The sequence below is a fragment of the Convolutriloba macropyga genome, chromosome 8 (assembly GCF_964194025.1).
Source record: "Convolutriloba macropyga chromosome 8, txConMacr16.3, whole genome shotgun sequence".
Classification (NCBI taxonomy): Eukaryota; Metazoa; Xenacoelomorpha; order Acoela; family Convolutidae; genus Convolutriloba; species Convolutriloba macropyga.
Window position 1 is genome coordinate 15,245,077 of NC_134475.1, and position 15,507 is coordinate 15,260,583.

A 15,507-nucleotide genomic window follows, 5' to 3' on the forward strand; every position below is an offset into this window, starting at 1 on the left:
GTATATCACGGTTCAACTTCTTACCCAATGGCCGTTTTCTGACACCACCCAGGTCGAGGTGTGCGTTAATGATCAGACAATTAAAAACGCACAGGGGGGGGGGGGGGGGGGGGGGTAAAGTGCGTTTTTGATTACATGGACGAGCGTCATAATAAAGTCTGCCTACATGAACGAGCTTCCTAGTCAAAGTCTGCCTAAATTCTGATCATTAACGAGCTAAAGTCTGATCATTAACGAGCTAAAGTCTGATCATTAACGAGCTAAATTCTGATCATTAACGAGCTAATTTCTGATCATTAACGAGCTAAAGTCTGATCACTAACGAGCTAAATTCTGATCATTAACAAGCTAAATTCTGATCATTAACGAGCTAAATTCTGATCATTAACGAGCAAAATTATGAAATAAGTTAAATACTGTCGGAAAAAATCTAGAGTTGAACTAACGAACAACTTTTTGAGATCTTCCAGAATGTTTTGGGTGTGTTCCCCTCTTATGTATTGCAATCATCTCATCTTATAGTGGACGATGGCTGGAAACTCAACTTTTGGTCTTGGTTTTTTAATTGTTGTATACAAAAAGACATTCATTGTAAAAGTCTTAAAGTCGAAATTTTAAGCGATGCCAATCTGAATTTCGCTTCCTAAAATAAGCGCTCAAGAAATGTAAGAACAATAAGAATTAACAAAAAAAATTGCCTTTCCTGTACGTGGCACAGAAATTTCAACGCATTCGGATTTGGAAGCATAAGATATAACAATATATCTGAAATGGTACCGCCGAAACATATTTTTCAACACCAAAAAATGTTTTTATCAAGCTGCTACGAACAAAAATCCATATAATTAAGCTGGAGCTTGGAAAAAAAATAAAGAGAAAAATATATAATCGAAATTTTCAGAGGAATCAAAAGCCCGAAAAATCTTCAATTTTGTTCAAACCCTCAATACTTAGTTGCAGTCACACTTTGACAAGAATTATCAAAAAAGTTTTCCTCAAACGTGTTTTACTATTATAAAAGGATAAGGTTCCAATTCTATTTGTTTTTTTTGGTTTTGAAATTTTTAAATCAGTGTTTGTCTAAAAATCATTTTGAAATTGATTCTCGGCTCGCAATTGAGAGATAACTGTTTTCCAAACGCTTCATTTTTGTCTCAGGAAGATTATCATGGACAATAACTTTGACAAATGCAGCTGTATAATGCACAAAAAAAATAATTCACTTATGTTTGCATGTTTTTTCCGGACTATCGAAAATGGAAAAAATTAAGCCAAAATCGACAATAAGTAAAACAAAATCACCTGTGTTCTTTGAATCACGTTTCATTCCAACTTATTCGCAGCCGTAAGATTTTGTTCGAGAAAAGCACAAAACTGGAAGCTGAAACAATTGTTTTTGTATCAACTGGAATAATTAGTTTGATTACTTGGCTCACACTATCAACGAGACAAAATGTCTCCACTTTTTTCAAGCTGTACTGAAGAACGTCTCTTTAAACCTGTTTCTGATTAAAGAAAGTTGAAGATAGCATCCAGAAGTCAAATTGAATTTAAGCAGTTAAGAAATTTTCCTTTTGTGATCCCAGCTTGGTGAGTGCACATTATTTGCACCGACAGAAGCACGTGTGATGTTTTATATTAATAGTTTACTATGTAATAGCACACACTGCGTAACTATGGCTGCAAAAAGATTGGTGGCAACAATGGAAAAGAATCCGGCAATCACACAAAAACGCAGCAGAAGTAAGTAAAATCAATCAATCTGTCCACCAATCTGAAAAACATAGCAAAACAAGTCCTCAAAAATTATTCAAGAAAAAAATCAAAGAACACGCAATTCTGACTACCTGGTTGATATTACTACTAATGCTTTTTTGTTATTGATAAAGCAAATGGAGTTATACATTGAGAAAAAGTCTAATTAAAATACTGTCTCAAACCTTTTGTTCCTTTGAAGAAATCTCAATGGGAGATAGCACACAGATAAAAAAATAGCACTCTAATGAAGCAAACACCATGAAACATTCTATAAAAGGTCTTTGTACTAGAAAAATGTTTGAATAAAGTTATGTATCTTGTATACATCTAATGTTAAACACAAGCTGTTTTTCGAGGCAGCTTGAAAAACAGGTCTTTATGTAGGCTTGGTTTCAAAAATCAATGTCATTTTTATAATACAGTTAGAGAACCTAAAACAATTCTCAATTCTTAAAAATAAACTGAAGGAACCATAACCTACTTACAGAAAGCATGAAAAAACTGACAATATTTTTATTAGAGAGCAATTGAGACATGTCGATTATTTGTTCCACACATTGACATAAAGTTTCTTCTCAGTACGTTACTTTGCTGCGTAATTAGGGATAACAGTAATGTGTATATTTATTTGGGTTAACAGTCAAAGCAGTCATAGCACCGCACACCAACCAAAACTAAACTCGAAAAAATCTATTTTTCTCTCGTACTACAAATTTATCCACGCGGGCCTTCAGTTGTTGTTTTTTTTTCTTGTTCGGACCCAGTTCATTTGAAATCACGCAACAAGATTTTCAAGGAAATTCTCTTTCAATTGATCTAAAAGTCATTAAAATGTATGAGGAGTTCTTCACTAAGTCTGCACCAAAATACAATACAAGTTATATGAAATGGTAAATCAGTAAAAGTACATGAAGCTGCCCCTAACTACTGATATTGGTTGGGGTTTTGTCAATGACTGACACAAATATGAAGCAAAGAACTCCAAAAATTGTCTATAATGTGATCAAAAATTAAAAAAGTAAATCGAATTTTTTTTTTGTTTCTTATTCAAATCACTGTAGTCCGAAAAAGAGCAATGCATAATCAGTCACTTCTGGTCGCATTTCGGTCAAGGCTTTATGCAACAAAAGGTGCATGATATTGCGAAAGCACAACTTTCCATAGTTGCACCCAGGTTCGTTTTGAAACAAAATCATAATTTTTAACTAATATTTCAAACATTCTCATTCACAATTAATCAACAAAAAACAGATCTCATTTAAATCTCTTCCTGATTCTCAGTACCATTGCAGGTGCCCAAACAAGAAAATGCTTTCCACAGAAAATGAGGTTAAAGGTCTTAGAGAGTCAAAAATTAATAAACTTTTTAATTGTTGACATTTATCAAAACTTTCACATAGAGTTTTTTGTTTTTTTTTTGCGCATTTTTTGCGTGTTTTTCTGCTATATGGAAATATTGCGATAATGGTACGATATAGGTTCTACAATACCGCTAGAGAACAGCTGGTTGTCTCAATTGATTGAAAACGGCCGAATTTTATCTGAATTTGCTCAAAATTGAGGCTAAATTACCTTGCATTGTGAGACAAAAATCCTAAAATTTTGACAAAAACTTTCTGGAAAAAACAAAACGGGGCATGCATAAAGTTCTCCTTTTTTTCAAAAAGAAATGAAAGAACAATTATATTTTTAATTTAAGAGAACTCAACACATCATTGACGCAGTAACAAAACACTGTTGGCCAACAAACCATGATATTTGAGGCGCAGAAAAAGAAACTAATTTTGAGCAGAGAACTGATTTGCAGCTGAAAAAAAACTTGCACTGAGCTAATGCCAAAAATTTTCTGGAGAGAAAGAGAGAGAGAGAGAGAGAGAGAGAGAGAGAGAGCGATTAAATAGTGCAGACAAAATGCAAAATAGCATCAAAAGAAACCAATCGGATATTTGTTTATGAACATTCGAAGATTCGCTCAATTTTAAAAAATTGATTAATTTTTGTCACAAAAGACGGCGACAACATTGCAGTAACGTATTTTTTGCGTTGCGATGTTTGAACCAAGATATTTGAGGCGCGACACTGCTTAGAGGCGCGGAATAATTCAATGGGAAACAAGTTGCACTAGAGATGAATTAAATGCTGGGTTTCGCTGAGTTAGTGTGGTTAATACTGAGCAGAGAACTGATTTACCGCTGAAAAAAATGTTGCGCTGAACTAAAGCCAAAAATATTTTGGAGAAAGAGAGATTAAATATTGCAGACAAATGTACAAAAGAAAAAAGAAACTAATCCGGTATTTGTCTATTTACGTTTGAAGTTTTGCTTACTTTTAAAATATTGACCAATTCTGGTCACAAAAGAAGACAGCGACATCATTGCATTACCGTATTATTTGCAGCGCTATATTTGAACAAAGATATTTGAGGCGCGATACTGTATAAAGGCGCAGGAAAAGTAATGTCGGAAAAAGTAATGTGAGCTTATTTGCAGCTGAAAAAAATTGAACTGAAGTAATGCCAAAAATTTGTGGAGAGAAAGATAAGTTAGTGCAGAGTTAAATGTAAATTAGCAACAAAAGAAACCAATGGGATAATTGTTTATCTACATTCGAAGCGTCACTCATTTTTAAATTTTCTACCAATTTTTGTCAAGTAAAACAGACATCTTTGCAGTACTATACTTCAATCATACTTTATTTTAAAATAAATTTTAGTGTGCGCCAGACAAAGCTTTTATTAGATGCAATTACAAATCTGACAAAAAAGTGGAATGTTAGGTCAAAGGTCACAAAATTCGAAAATTGATCACCACATCAGTTCTCTACCGCGACGACAAATTTACGCCTTGAGAGACAGCTAATCAAACTTTTTTTCATTCCATCAGACAAAGAAAATCTAATGCCTTTAAAATGAGCAACAGATCATAATAGACTCAGTGCAATTGAAATCAGGCCACAAGGTTCTCTTTCAATTGACATGAAAGTCATTAAGATGTATGAGGAATTCTTTAGAACTCTCTGCATCAAAATACAATACAATATATATGAAATGGTAAATCAGTATTAGTACATGAAGACCCCTAAGTACTGATATTGATTGGTGTTCCAACGACTGACACAAATTTGAAACACAGAAATCTAAAAGTTGTCTAGAATTTGACCAAATTTTGAAAAAAAATATCGAAAAATTTTTTTTTATTCAAGTAGTAAAAAAAGCGATGCATAATCAGTCATTGCCAGTCGCTTTTCGGCCATGGCTTCATCTGGAAAGGGTGCATGATATTGCAACAGCACAACTTTCTTTAGTTGTACTTAGGTTCGTTTTGAGAAAAAAATCATAATTTTTAACATATATTTCAAACATTCTCATTAACAATTAATCAACAAAAAACACATCTCATATAATTTTCGCGCTGACTCTGTACTATTGCAGTTTCCCAAACACAAAAGAAGCCGTCCCAAAAAAATAGGTTAAAGTCTTAGAAAGTCAAAACTTCATAAAACTGTTAATTGTTGATCTTTATCAAAATTTTCACAAAGAGTTTTTTTTAATTTTTTTGAGCAATCTTTACTTGTTTTTCTGCTAGATAGAAATATTGAGAGAATGGTACGATATGGTTTTCAGGATACCGTTAGAGAACAGCTGGTTGTCTCAATTGAATGAACAAGGCCGATTTTCGTCTGAAATTGATCAAAATTGCTGCTAAATTACCTTGCATTGTGAGTCAAAATTCCTCAAATTTTGACAAAAATTTTCTGAAAAACAACAAAACGGGGCATGCATAAAGTTCTCCTTTTTTCGAAAAAAAGTACGAACAATTATAGTTTTAATTTAAAGGAACTCAACGCATCGTTGACGCAGTGAAAAAACTGCTGGTCAGTAAACCATGATATCTGATGCGCAGTACAGCATAAAGGCGCATAAAAAGTAATAGGAAACATGTTGCACTAGAAATGATAAAAATGTTGGGTTTCGCTGAATTAATACAACTAATATTGAGCAGAGAACTTAAATGCAGCTGAAATATTTTGGACTGAACTAATGCCGGAAATTTTGTGGAGAGAGAGAGAGAGAGCAATGAAATAGTGCACACTATATGCAAAATAGCAACAAAAGAAACCAATCGGATATTTGTTTATGAACATTCGAAGTTTCGCTCATTTTTAAAAAATGATTAATTTTTGTCAAAAAAGATGGCAACAACATTGCAATAACGTATTATTTGGGTTGCGACGTTTGAAGCAAAACATTTGAGGCGCGCCACTGCTTAGAGGCGCAGAAAATTAAATGGCGCAGAAAAAACAAGTTGCACTAGAGATGAAGAAAATGCTGGTTTTCGCTGAATTAGTGTGGTTAGTACTGAGCAGAGAACTGATTTACCGTTGAAAAAAATGTTGCGCATAGCTAATGTCAAAAATATTGTGGAGAAAGAGATGAAATAGTGCAGACAAATGTACAATAGAAAAAAGAAATTAATCCGTTATTTGTCTATCTACATTTGAAGTTTTGCTTACTTTGAGAATATTGACAAATTTTTTGGTCACAAAAAAACAGCGACATCATTGCATTACCGTATTATTTGCAGCGCTATATTTGAACCAAGATATTTGAGGCACGATACTGTATAAAAGCGCAGGAAATGTAATGTCGGGAAAATTAATGTGAGCTTATTTGCAGCTGAAAAAAAGTTGAACTGAAGTAATGCCAAAAATTTTGTGGAGAGAGAGAGAGAGATCAGTTAGTGCAGAACTAAATGTAAATTAGCAATAAAAGAAACCAATCTGATAATTGTTTATCTACTTTCGAAGCGTCACTCATTTTTATATTTTTTACCATTTTTTGTCAAGTAAAACAGACATCATTGCAGTACTATACTTCAATCATACCTTATTTTAATATGAAATTTAGTGTGCGCCAGACGACGAGTGTAATAGATACAATTACAAATCTGACAAAAAAGTGGAATGTTAGGTCAAAGGTCACAAAATTCGAAAATTTGTCACCATATCAGTACTCTACCGCGACGACAAATTTACGCCTTGAGAGACAGCTAATCAATTTTTTTTCATTCCATCAAACAAAGAAAATCTAATGCCTTTAAAATGAGCAACAGATCATAATAGACTCAGTGCAATTTAAATCAGGCCACAAGGTTCTCTTTCAATTGACCTGAAAGTCATTAAGTTGTATGAGGAATTCTTTAAAACCCTCTGCACCAACGTACAATACAATTTATATGAAATGGTTAATCAGTATTAGTACATGAAGAACCCTAAGTACTGATATTGATTGGTGTTTCAATGACAGACACAAATTTGAAACACAGAGATCCAAAAGTTGTTTACAATTTGACCAAATCTAAAAAAAATATATCGAAAAGATATCAAATCACGGTAGTAAAAAAGCAATGCATAATCAGTCATTGCCAGTCGCCTTTCGGCCAAGGCTTCATCCGAAAAAGGTGCATGATATTGCAAAAGCACAAATTACCATAGTTGTACTCAGGTTCATTTTGAAAAAAAATCATAATTTTTAATATACATTTCAAACATTCTCATTAACAATTAACCAACAAAAACACATCTGATATAATTTTCTTCCTGACTCTGTACTATTGCAGGTTCCCCAACATAAAAGAAGCATTCCACAGAAAAATAAGTTAAGGTCATAGAAAGTCACAACTTCATAAAACTGTTGATTGTTGACATTTATCAAAATTTTCACAAAGAGTTTTGTTGTTTTTTGAACAATTTTTAATTGTTTTTTTGCTAGATAGAAACATTGAGAGAATGGTACGATATAGTTTTTAGGATACCGTTAGAGAACAGCTGGTTGTCTCAAATGAATGAGCAAGGCCGAATTTTGTCTGAAATTGATCAAAATTGAGGCTAAATTACCTTGCATTGTGAGTCATAATTCCTCAAATTTTGACAAAAATTTTCTGAAAAACAACAAAACGGGGCATGCATAAAGTTCTTCTTTTTTCATTGAAAATGTACTAACAATTATAGTTTTAATTTAAAAGAACTCAACGCATCGTTGACGCAGTGAAAAAACTGCTGGTCAGTAAACCATGATATCTGATGCGCAATACAGCATAAAGGCGCAGAAAAAGTAATGGGAAACATGTTGCACTAGAGATGATAAAATTGTTGGGTTTCGTTCAATTCATATAGCTAATATTGAGCAGAGAACTTAAATGCAGCTGAAAAATTTTGGACTGAACTAATGCCGAAAATTTTGTGGAGAGAGAGAGAGAGAGCGCGCGATGAAATAGTGCAGACAAAATTCAAAACAGCAACGAAAGAAACCAATCGGATTTTTGTTTATGAACACTCGAAGTTGCGCTCATTTTTAAAAAATGATTAATGTTTGTCACAAAAGACGGCGACAACATTGCAGTAACGTACTATTTGGGTTGCGACGTTTGATTCAAAATATTTGAAGCGCGACACTGCTTAGAGGCGCAGAAAAATTAGTGGCGCAGAAAAAACAAGTTGCACCAGAGATGAAGAAAATGCTGGGTTTCGCTGAATTAGTGTGGTTAGTGCCGAGCAGAGAACTGATTTGCCGCTGAAAAAAGATGTTGCGCTGAACTAACGCCAAAAATTTTGTGGAGAAAGAGAGATGAAATAGTGCAGATAAACTTACAATAGAAAAAAGAAACTGATCCGGTATTTGTCTATCTACATTTGAAGTTTTGCTTACTTTTAAAATATTGACTAATTTTGGTCACAAAAAAGACAGCGACATCATTGCATTACCGTATTATTTGCACCGCTATATTTGAACCAAGATATTTGAGGCGCGATACTGTATAAAGGCGCAGGAGAAGTAATGTCGGAAAAAGTAATGTGAGCTTATTTGCAGCTGAAAAAAAGTTTTACTGAAGTAATGCCAAAAATTTTGTGGAGAGAGAGAGAGAGAGATCAGTCAGTGGTCAGTGCAGAACTAAATGTAAATTAGCAACAAAAGAAACCAGTTGGATAATTGTTTGTCTACACTCGAAGCGTCACTCATTTTTAAATTTTGTACCAAATTTTGTCAAGTAAAACAGACATCATTGCTGTACTACACTTCAATCATACTTTATTTCAAAATAAAGTTTAGTGTGCGCCAGACAAAGAGTGCAATAGATGCAATTGCAAATCTGACAAAAAAAGTGAAAAGTTTGGTCAAAGGTCACAAAATTCGAAAATTGATCACCACATCAGTTCTCTACCGCGATGACAAAACTACGCCTTGAGAGCCAGTTAATCAAATTTTTTTATTCTATCATAAAAAAAACTAATGCCTTCAAAATGAGCAACAGATCATAAAAGACTCAGTGCAATTGAAATCAGGCCACAAGGTTCTCTTTCAATTGACCTGAAAGTCATTAAGATGTATGAGGAGTTCTTTAAAACTCTCTGCACCAAAGTACAATACAATTTATATGAAATGGCTAATCAGTATTAGTACATGAAGACCCCTAAGTACTGATATTGATTGGTGTTTCAATGACTGACACAAATTTGAAACACAGAGATCCAAAAGTTGTTTACAATTTGAGCAAATTTTAAAAAAATATATCGAAAAGATATCAAATCACGGTAGTAAAAAAGCAATGCATAATCAGTCATTGCCGGTCGCTTTTCGGCCAAGGCTTCATCCGGAAAGGGTGCATGGTTTTGCAAAAGCACAAATTACCATAGTTGCACTCAGGTTCGTTTTGAAAAAATATTAATTTTTAACATATATTTCAAACATTCTCATTAACAATTAACCAACAAAAAACACATCTCATATAATTTTCTCGCTGACTCTGTACTATTGCAGTTTCCCAAACACAAAAGAAGCCGTCCCAAAAAAATAGGTTAATGTCTTAGAAAGTCAAAACTTCATAAAACTGTTAATTGTTGACCTTTATCAAAATTTTCACAAAGAGTTTTTTTTGTTTTTTTGAACAGTTTTTACTTGTTTTTTTGCTAGATAGAAATTTTGAGAGAATGGTACGATATAGATTTTGAGATACCGTTAGAGAACAGCTGGTTGTCTCAATTGAATGAGCAAGTCCGAATTTCGCCGGAAATTGATCAAAATTGCGGCTAAATTACCTTGCATTGTGAGACATAATTCCTCAAATTTTGAAAAAAAAAATTCTGAAAAACAAGAAAACGGGGCATGCATAAAGTTCTCATTTTTCCAGAAAAAGTACAAACAATTATAGTTTTAATTTAAAGGAACTCAACGCATCGTTGACGCGGTGAAAAAACTTCTGGCCAGTAAACCATATCTGAGGCGCAATACCGCATAAAGGTGCAGAAAAATTAATGGGAAACATGTTGCATTAGAGATGATAAAAATGTTGAGTTTCGCTGAATTAATATATCTAATATTGAGCAGAGAACTTAAATGCATATGAAATATTTTGTACTGAACTAATGCCGAAAATTTTGTGGAGAGAGAGAGAGAGAGCAATGAAATAGTGCACACTAAATGCAAAATAGCAACAAAAGAAACCAATCGGATATTTGTTTATGAACATTCGAAGTTTCGCTCATTTTTTAAAAATGATTAATTTTTGTCAAAAAAGACGGCGACAACATTGCAGTAACGTACTGTTTGGGTTGCGACGTTTGAACCAAGATATTTGAGGCGCGACACAGCTTAGAGGCGCAGAAAATTTAATGGCGCAGAAGAAACAAGTTTCACTAGAGATGAAGAAAATGCTGGTTTTCGCTGAATTAGTGTGGTTAGTGCTGAGCAGAGAATTGATTTACCGCTTAAAACAAATGATGCGCTGAACTAATGCCAAAAAAGTTTGTGGAGAAAGAGAGATGAAATAGTGCAGATAAATTTACAAAAGAAAAAATAAACGGAAAGGGTGCATGGTTTTGCAAAAGCACAAATTACCATAGTTGCACTCAGGTTCGTTTTGAAAAAATCTTAATTTTCAACATATATTTCAAACAATCTCACTAACAATTAACCAACAAAAACACATCTGATATATTTTCCTTCTTGACTCTGTACTATTGCTGGTTCCCCAAAATAAAAGAAGCATTGCCCAGAAAAATAGGTTAAGGTCTTAGAAAGTCACAAACTCATAAAACTGTTAATTGTTGACCTTTATCAAAATTTTCACAAAGAGTCTTTTTGTTTTTTTTGAACAATTTTTACTTGTTTTTTTGCTAGATAGAAATTTTGAGAGAATGGTACGATATAGATTTTGAGATACCGTTAGAGAACAGCTGGTTGTCTCAATTGAATGAGCAAGTCCGAATTTCGCCGGAAATTGATCAAAATTGCGGTTAAATTACCTTGCATTGTGAGACATAATTCCTCAAATTTTGAAAAAAAAATCCTGAAAAACAACAAAACGGGGCATGCATAAAGTTCTCATTTTTCCAGAAAAAGTACAAACAATTATAGTTTTAGTTTAAAGGAACTCAACGCATCGTTGACGCAGTCAAAAAACTTCTGGCCAGTAAACCATATCTGAGGCGCAATACCGCATAAAGGTGCAGAAAAATTAATGGGAAACATGTTGCACTAGAGATGATAAAAATGTTGGGTTTCGCTGAATTAATATAACTAATATTGAGCAGAGAACTTAAATGTAGCTGAAATATTTTGGACTGAACTAATGCCGAAAATTTTGTGGAGAGAGAGAGAGAGAGAGAAATGAAATAGTGCACACTAAATGCAAAATAGCAACAAAAGAAACCAATCGGATATTTGTTTATGAACATTCGAAGTTTCGCTCATTTTTTAAAAATGATTAATTTTTGTCAAAAAAGACGGCGACAACATTGCAGTAACGTACTGTTTGGGTTAAGACATTTGAACCAAGATATTTGAGGCGCGACACAGCTTAGGGGCGCAGAAAAATTAATGGCGCAGAAAAAACAAGTTTCACTAGAGATGAAGAAAATGCTGGTTTTCGCTGAATTAGTGTGGTTAGTGCTGAGCAGAGAATTGATTTACCGCTTAAAACATATGATGCGCTGAACTGATGCCAAAAAAGTTTGTGGAGAAAGAGAGATGAAATTGTGCAGATAAATTTACAAAAGAAAAAATAAACTAATCCGGTAGTTGTCTATCTACATTTGAAGTTTTGCTTACTTTTAAAATATTGATTAATTTTGGTCACAAAAGAGACCGCGACATTATTGCCTTACCGTATTATTTGCAGCGCTGTATTTGAACCAAGATATTTGAGGCGCGATACTGTATAAAGGCGCAGGAGAAGTAATGTCGGAAAAAGTAATGTGAGCTTATTTGCAGCTGAAAAAAAGTTTTACTGAAGTAATGCCAAAAATTTTGTGGAGAGAGAGCGAGAGATCAGTCAGTGCAGAACTAAATGTAAATTAGCAACAAAAGAAACCAATCGGATAATTGTTTGTCTACATTCGAAGCGTCACTCATTTTTAAATTTTGTACCAATTTTTGTCAAGTAAAACAGACATTATTGCTGTACTATACTTCAATCATACTTTCTTTCAAAATAAAGTTTAGTGTGCGCCAGACAAAGAGTGCAATAGATGCAGTTGAAAATCTGACAAAAAAAGTGAAAAGTTAGGTCAAAGGTCACAAAATTCGAAAATTGATCACCACATCAGTTCTCTACCGCGATGACAAATTTACGCCTTGAGAGCCAGCTAATCAAACTTTTTTTCATTCTATCAGACAAAAAAAACTAATGCCTTCAAAATGAGCAACAGATCATAGAATACTCAGTGCAAATGAAATCAGGCCACAAGGTTCTCTTTCAATTGACCTGAAAGTCATTAAGATGTATGAGGAATTCTTTAAAACTCTCTGCACCAAAGTACAATACAATTTATATGAAAAGATTAATCAGTATTAGTACATGAAGACCCCTAAAAACTGATATTGATTGGTGTTTCATTGACTGACACAAATTTGAAACACAGAGATCCAAAAGTTGTTTACAATTTGACCAAATTTAAAGAAATATATCGAAAAGATATCAAATCACGGTAGTAAACAAGCAATGCATAATCAGTCATTGCCGGTCGCTTTTCGGCCAAGGCTTCATCCGGAAAGGGTGCAAGATATTGCAAAAGCACAAATTACCATAGTTGTACTCAGGTTCGTTTTGAAAAAAAAAATCATAATTTTTAACATATATTTCAAACATTCTCATTAACAATTAACCAACAAAAAACACATCTGATATAATTTTCTTCCTGACTCTGTACTATTGCAGGTTCCCAAACACAAAAGAAGCGTTCCTCAGAAAAATAGGTTAAGGTCTTAGAAAGTCAAAACTTCATAAAACTGTTAATTGTTGACCTTTATCAAGATTTTCACAAAAAATTTTTTTTGTTTTTTCGAACAGTTTTTACTTGTTTTTTTGCTAGATAGAAATTTTGAGAGAATGGTACGATATAGATTTTGAGATACCGTTAGAGAACAGCTGGTTGTCTCAATTGAATGAGCAAGTCCGAATTTCGCCGGAAATTGATCAAAATTGCGGCTAAATTACCTTGCATTGTGAGACATAATTCCTCAAATTTTGAAAAAAAAAATTCTGAAAAACAACAAAACGGGGCATGCATAAATTTCTCATTTTTCCAGAAAAAGTACAAACAATTATAGTTTTAATTTAAAGGAACTCAACGCATCGTTGACGCGGTGAAAAAACTTCTGGCCAGTAAACCATATCTGAGGCGCAATACCGCATAAAGTTGCAGAAAAATTAATGGGAAACATGTTGCATTAGAGATGATAAAAATGTTGAGTTTCGCTGAATTAATATATCTAATATTGAGCAGAGAACTTAAATGCAGCTGAAATATTTTGGACTGAACTAATGCCGAAAATTTTGTGGAGAGAGAGAGAGAGAGAGAGAGAGAGAGAGAGAGAGAGAGCGATGAAATAGTGCACACAAAATGCAAAACAGCAACAAAAAAAACCAATCGGATTTTTGTTTATGAACATTCGAAGTTTCGCTCATTTTTAAAAAATGATTAATTTTTGTCAAAAAAGACGGCGACAACATTGCAGTAACGTATTATTTGGGTTGCGACGTTTGAACCAAAATATTTGAGGCGCAGAAAATTAAATGGCGCCGAAAAAACAAGTTGCACTAGAGATGATGAAAATGCTGGGTTTCGCTGAATTAGTGTGGTTAGTACTGAGCGGAGAACTGAATTACCGTTGAAAAAAATGTTGCGCTTAGCTAATGTCAAAAATATTGTGGAGAAAGAGAGATGAAATAGTGCAGATAAATGTACAATAGAAAAAAGAAACTAATCCGGTAGTTGTCTATCTACATTTGAAGTTTTGCTTACTTTTAAAATATTGATTAATTTTGGTCACAAAAGAGACAGCGACATCATTGCATTACCGTATTATTTGCAGCGCTATATTTGAACCAAGATATTTGACGCGTGATACTGTATAAAGGCGCGGGAAAAGTAATGTCGGAATAAGTAATGTAAGCTTATTTGCAGCTGAAAAAAAGTTGAACTGAAGTACTCAGGATCGTTTTGAAAAAAATCTTAATTTTTAACATAAAACAACAAAAAACACATCTGAATTAATTTTCTTCCTGACTCTGTACTATCGCAGGTTCCCAAACACAAAAGAAGCCGTCCCAAAAAAATAGGTTAATGTCTTAGAAAGTCAAAACTTCATAAAACTGTTAATTGTTGACCTTTATCAAAGTTTTCACAAAGAGTTTTTTTGTTTTTTCGAACAATTTTTACTTGTTTTTTTTTCCTAGATGGAAATATTGAGAGAATTGTACGATATATTTTTTAGGATACCGTTAGAGAACAGCTGTTTGTCTCAATTGAATTAACAAGGCCGAGTTTCGTCTGAAATGTATCAAAATTGCGGCTGAATTACCTTGCATTGTGAGTCCAATTTCCTCAAATTTTGACAAAAATTTTCTGGAAAATAAACAAAACGGGGCATGCATAAAGTTCTACTTTTTTCAAAAAAAATGTACGAACAATTATAGTTTTAAATTAAAAGAACTCAACGCATCATTGACGCAGTGAAAAAAAACTGCTGGTCACTAAACCATGATATCTGAGGCGCAATACCGCATAAAGGGGCAGAAAAACTAATGGGAAACATGTCGCACTAGAGATGATAAAAATGTTGGGTTTCGTTGAATTGATATAGCTAATATTGAGCAGAGAACTTAAATGCAGCTGAAATATTTTGGACTGAACTAATGCCGAAAATTTTGTGAAGAGAGAGAGAGAGAGCGATGAAATAGTGCACACAAAATGCAAAATAGCAACAAAAAAAACCAATCGGATTTTTGTTTATGAACATTCAAAGTTTCGCTCATTTTTAAAAAATGATTATTTTTTGTCACAAAAGACGGCGACAAGATTGCAGTAACGTACTATTTGGGTTGCGACGTTTGAACCAAAATATTTGAGGCGCAACACTGCTTAGAGGCGCAGAAAAATTAATGGCGCTGAATGAAGAAAATGCTGGGATGAAGAAAATGCTGGGTTTCGCTGAATTAGTGTGGTTAGTGCTGAGCAGAGAACTGATTTTCTGCTGAAAAAAAATGTTGCGCTGAACTAATGCCAAAAATTTTGTGAAGAAAGAGAGATGAAATAGTGCAGATAAATGTACAATAGAAAAAAGAAACTAATCCGGTATATGTCTATTTACATTTGAAGTTTTGCTTACTTTTAAAATATTGACTAATTTTGGTCACAAAAAAAGACAGCGACATCATTGCATTACCGTATTATTTGCAGCGCTAGATTTGA